At 53.0% G+C, this 6,066-nt stretch overlaps 1 pseudogene; it reads right to left on the reverse strand.

Annotated features, from left to right (window-relative positions):
• Positions 1-427: 427 nt before the first annotated feature.
• On the reverse strand, positions 428-5,049 carry LOC112548626 (annotated as a pseudogene).
• Between the last annotated feature and the right edge of the window lie 1,017 nt (positions 5,050-6,066).

Below are 6,066 nucleotides of genomic sequence, written 5' to 3' on the forward strand. Positions count from 1 at the left end.
GGAGGGAGAAGTCACCATCTCCACTCAAAGCCCTCCACAAGTCAGAAGTGTCGCTGCAATTTAATACAAATTACTTATGAGCTGCAGGTACTCTGGTGATGTTATGAAGCAAGAGGGCATTGAAGCAAAGGCCAAGGGCTTTGCTGGTTTAGGATGGGGTTGGGTCACAGTGATTCCTCTGCCAATGCCATTAGGCACAAGCCTGGCATTTCCTACACAAACACACTAGGACACTGGCTCTCAGGAAGTCATCCCAAAGGATCTGCACCTGGCTTGAAACTCTATGGGCTTTTTCAGGCTGTGGGATTTGTGTGTCACCAGGTACAAGAGGTAGGAAGTGGCAAGTACCTGTCCATTGGCAGAGGTTTACTAAGGAGGCTGCTGGTCACTGCCTCTAGGTGGAAGCCAGCCAGCAGGTCACACTCACTCACCCTTCCTGGATAGTTGGCATCCGGATGAATATGGTGCCCAGGATGTCTGGCACCTGGAGGGAAAACAAGAACAAGGGCCCCTTGCTCATTCATCCAGCACAACACAAACCAATCCCTCCCACAGTTGGGAAAGATGCTGCCATCTTAGATATTCCTTGCTTTAAGGGACTAGTGTCCAGACACTGCTGCCTCAGGGTGATCGTTAGCAATGACCACATCCCTATGCCCCTGCTCGGGGTGAAAGTAGGCACTGCTACATGGGCACAGACACCCCACAACCCTCAGCCACTTGCCCACCCATGTGCCACCTGGGACTTATTTCTGCCTGCCATTAACCAGCGTGCTCGCACAAACACGCCAACAAATATCCATATCTGGGAGCTGTTTTAAAAAGCTAATTTTGGCCTTTTGCCTGTGTGGGTGCTCAGGTCAGCCCCAACAAGCACCACCAACTTCACAAGCCCCGTGAGAATCCCTGGGACCAGGAGCAAGATGATTGTGATTGACATTTTTTTCAGGTGAGCCCACTTCTGCTGGAACTGCAAACTGGAGTTCACACTCTGCATTTCTAACCACATGTTCCCAATCTGCACATGGCCAGGCCTGCGGGACAGTAGGTCCTGCTGCTCACAGCCAGTGCCATCCAGAACAAGGAGAGGGAGGAGGCTGCAGTATCTTTGGCATCCATTCGTACTTGTACCCTGTTCCCAACCCCATGGAGTGGAGCAGGATGGAAGGAGTATTTCACATAGCCTCTACCATGGCTGGGAAATGTTGGATGATAGAGAAACATCTCCAGCTCCTGCCTTGCCATGGACCCCTGCATGGTGTGGCACTGAGGGAAGTGGGCATCCATTTCTCATGGTATTCCAGCACAGCCTCTTCACCATCACCCAGATTACTGAATCCCTGTCTTTTCTTCCTGTGCCCTTTCACCTGCAGCTGATCTGCTCTTACCCATCTCAGACTAGTAAGGGAAGTGGAACTTGCTTCATGTCCAGGGATCAATGGTAAGGTTGCTGTTCACGCCGCATGAAAGCAGCATTTGAAAAGCATAAAGCAAATGCAGAAAGCCTCCTCAGCTTCAATTTTCCTTCATCTAGGAGGGCCTCTCCACGCTCCCGTAAAGGTGTTCAGGAGCCAGCGTCCTGCTGCTGTAGCACATGTGTGGCTGGCAGACAGCATGCCGTCCATTTTGGTCTCCACAAAGTCATGGGCCTGTTTTGATGGAAAGTATTTTCCAAGGACCTGGAGACAAATTGAAAGAAGGGAAACTGCACTGAAGTTCTTCTCCAGGTTAGAAAAAAGGTGAAGGGCTGAAAGCTGTTGAACAGAGGTTTGTGAGCAGGTGCTCAATTAGGCATCTAGCTTGTCATTGGGAATGGCAGCTACCCCAGAGTTCAAGATCAATATTAGAGAGTTGTGCTGTGCAGAAGCCTCTGCCCTACGGCAACTTGGTGTATGTACAAGAGGCAAACTCTGTGCTTGAATGTTGCATCAGTCTTCAATGGAGAGAGCCTCATTTGATAATGCAACATGAACACAGCCAAGCTGCACCCCAGCATACATCAAACAGACACACAAGGAGACTAAGTCCTGGTTGTGGCTCTCATTCAGGTGCTGTACTGACAAAGGTTTCTTCTTCTGTGCAGGGACAGAAGTATCTACAAAACTTTCTAATCTTGCTCTGACTTACTTTTTCTACCATGCACATGGGTAAACAGCAGCAGGCAGTGGATGAACAATAACCTTTCCAGATGCCTCCCCCATACACTCCAAAACAAGAGGCAAACCATGTGTGAGCAAAGGAGTGGACAGTGAAGGATGCCCGGTCCCCAGAGTCCCCACACCAGCTTTTTGAGACACTGACCTTTGCCATGTGGGAGGATGCTATCAGCACAGCTTCAGGGTTGGAGGCTTTGAGCTCCTCATGGAGACCCCTTGGCTCCTCCTCTGCTGCATCTATGGTCATAGACTGGCCTGGAATAAAAATAAGGAGGAAAAAGTGCCTTAATGATGTCTGAAACAGAACCGTGGCTCCATGGAGGAACCGCGTGTAATGTCAGGTCCAAGAGTGATGTGTGAGGTCTGAGTGACTTCAGTGGGGTCAGAGGTGCAGTGGGATCAGAGCTGCTACAAGCCTTTCCCCATTCTTGCTTGGGGGGAGCTTATTTTCACACTTCCTAAAAGAGGGCGAGACCCTTCATGCCACGGAACTCGTCTCTCCTAGGAGATCTTGCAAGGGCCAGTCATGGTGCTTTTGAGATGTCATTAGACTAGCAGCGAATGGACAGAGGAGAGGAGTGAGCATTACCAGGGGGAGAAAAGGGGCAGAGTCACTTGCACCTACTCCCAGTGCCCTCACCTTGTATAGGCAGGCAATGCATTCAGCGACCCACAGGCAGGATGTGGCCAAAGAGGTGCAGGTGTAGGGTGCCAGCAGCCCCAGCAGGGACCCAGATTTCCCAACAGGCTCCTGCAGCTGAGAAAAAAGGAGAAAGAAATGAATGAAATGTGCCTGGGTCTGGCTAGAGTGACATTCAAGTTTCTGATCCTGGGAAGGTGAAAACAGGAATGCATCCCTGTGTGGGGCCCTGTGTGCTAGGGAAACTTTCTGGGTTTCAGGGGAAGCCTGCCATGAGGACACCAAGGCTAGGATCATTCTTACTCTGCAACAGACTGTCTCTCAATAGGCGACAAGCAGCCGGGCACTGCCCTGCAAGGTCCTATCTCGCTCCCTCTCTTTGTCAGAGAAAAGCTGTGGCTCAAGAAGCTGTTGGGAGAGCAAGCTACTGTCAGAGGAACTTTTAAAACAGCTCAGATGAACCATTTCAATAGCAGACATCACCATTACCACTGACATCCCTCCAAGCAATCTGATTCTTTTATCATCTGGATACATCCCAGGGGACCTTCATTCCCCAGAAGCCAGAGGAGCTGTGAAGTGACCCTGGCACAACATGGGGCAGGTAGTAGGGATGTCAATGGGATGCAGGCCCATACCTCCAAGGACACTTTGGGAGACTCCCCTCTCATTTGCCCTGCTGAAGGAAACCTTCCTCCCTGTTTCTTGGGCCCATCCCCAGCTTCCCCAGAAAAGAGAGCTCTGCCTGCTCCTGCTGGCTACTCACATGGAGCATCTCCATGAACCAACTCTCAGTGGAGTCGTCTTCAAGAAGGCCCCTCATGAGCTCACCCAAGGCCTGCATGAACAACTCATGCAAGGGCTGCAAGCAGGAGATGGAAGAAGGAAGCGCGGGGCCAGCTGGAGTATGTTCGCAAAACCCAGAACCCTTCTAGGGAGGCCAGGGGTGACTGCCAGGACCCAGGGCCGGCTGTGGAGCAGGCCCCAGCAGGTGATGCCAGAAGACAGCTGTATAGGTGTACCTCTATTTGCAATGAGTCCTGAGCTGTCTCTCCTTCCTCTCTCAGGTGCTGCACAGCTGGAAGAGGTACCAGGCACTTGAGGCAGTTATTGAGGATGTTCCAGTTTGCATCCAGATTCAGTGAGGGTTTCATCTTGCTGGCAGAAGAAAAAGGAAGAAAAGCCCTCAGTCACGCTGACTGCCAGCCCCAAGGGAAAGTGGGTCTAGTGCTAAGATATGATCTGAACCTAGAACCCGAAATCCAAACCCCACTGGGCATGGCAGCTGAGAAGCTCCTTGCACTGCCTGCCACTCCTCCTTGTCCCACCACCACCATGTCCAGATCTTTCAAGACCAAATCTCCAAGTGGACCAAACACATTAAAACCCCTCTGACCCCAGCTGCAGGGAGAGCAGCCTGTGACCTGCACCCTGCATGTGTCTCTCAGCTCCACATCTGACAGGAAGAACAGCAGAGAGCTAAGGAAGGAGCTCATGTCTGAGCAGGGCATCCCAATGCCAAGAGCCAGGGCAGGAATTACCTACCTCAGGTGCTTAACACAAGCATGGCCCTGAGGCAAACAGGAGAGGCCAGGGAATCCATTGGTTCCTCTTTCATGAAGTCCTAAAAGGCAGTAACAAAGATGTGATACAGGCAACAGTGGATGTGGAAAGCAGCCTCCCCCCACAAACCCACCAGGCTGACCTGCCAGCTGGGCCCTAAGCAGAGCCAGGGCTGTCCTGGCCACTGCCCCAGGATCCAGCTCAGGACAATGGCATCAGTGCAGGGGCCACAGAGCTGTATCCCAGTCCCTCACCATGCACAGCCAGGCCCTCCAAGAGCAGCCCACAATGCAGCCATGCCTAGAAGGCCACAAGGGGTGCCAGCTTTCTGGATGCCAAGCAGACCTCTCATAAGACTCCAATAATCCCATCACAGCCAAGAGACAGAACAGCCACTCCCAGGAAAACCAGTCCCGCTAGGTTCCCACCAGGTCCTTTGCAGCTTCGGCCCCAGGGCTCCTCCCCACTCACCAGCATGTACCCCAGGAGCTCCTCTTTGTACGTGAACTGGAAGCTCTGGGAGCCGTCAGCGTCCTGGATGGCACAGCTGATCTCAGTGACTGACTGGATCAGGGTCAGCTTTAAGTTCAGGTCCTGAGTTTCGTAGTGGAACAACAAAGAGACGGGGATGAGGAATGAAGAAGAACCAAGGTCCAGAAGGTGAAGATCAGGGATGAAATGCAGCCCCATTTGCATCCCTGAGAGATGTCTACAGGCCCCAGAAAGCCCCAGGCCCACACCCATCATAGACAAGGTGCATAGCAGCAGCAAGGGCTCCCTCCTGGGGTACGTCATCATGCCTCATGCACTTGCCACAGGTAGTTAGGGTCTAGGAAGTGCATGAACAGAGGTGGGGTCATTGAACATTTACCTTATTGAGGATGGTGATGCCTAGCACCTGGAAAATGAAATGTAAAACTACCACCAGCACCTGGGACGGCCCCAGAGTGCAGCACACAGCCAGGTCCAAACAACGGCCGGGCTGGTGAGTGTGAAGCAGTGCAAGGGCATGAATGCGCAGCCCTGGCCAGAGCAGGACAGGGTGTCAGAAACATCTATCCCAACACTCCATATGTGGGTCCTTCCCACTGCACATCGTCCCAGAAGGATTAACATGGATGCTCATCACAGGCAGGGGGTCAGCAGGAGGATCACAGGAGTAGGAGACAATCAGAGCCTCTCTAGGCACCCAGGTGCAGAGGAGACATCAGTCCCATATCAGGCCTGGTCCCACCATGGTGCACTCCCGGCTCTGACCTGGCAGCTTTTCACGTAGTGGTGCAGGACCCTCCTGGTGATGTCACGCTCCACGCAGGGAGCAGCTGTGTTTGGGGGGCATGGACAGCAATTTGGCTGTAGGCCAGGATCAAGGCACTGTGGGTCCTGGCTCTTCTCCCTTGGTGACAGTCCTGCAGGGGGTGACATGACACTCGCACCAGGGCTTCCCATGCCCTCTGCCCCCCAAGTAGGAATCACTGCTGACCAAGGAGTTGCCCCAGCAGTGATACCAGCTCTCTCTGCCAGTCCCAGGAGACTCACAGCTCTCACAGCACCACCCTCAGTGTTTTGTTTCAGATGCCCCCAGGCCTCATCAGCTCTGCCCTGCAGCCTGGGTGACTCAGGCAGAGAGAGCTGAGGTGCCATGCTGAGCCATGGAGGTCGGGGCAGGGGCAGGTGAGAGTTGGTGAATGACGGGAAGCTGAGGTC

This window comes from Alligator sinensis, unplaced genomic scaffold (assembly GCF_000455745.1).
Source record: "Alligator sinensis unplaced genomic scaffold, ASM45574v1 scaffold1619_1, whole genome shotgun sequence".
Classification (NCBI taxonomy): Eukaryota; Metazoa; Chordata; order Crocodylia; family Alligatoridae; genus Alligator; species Alligator sinensis.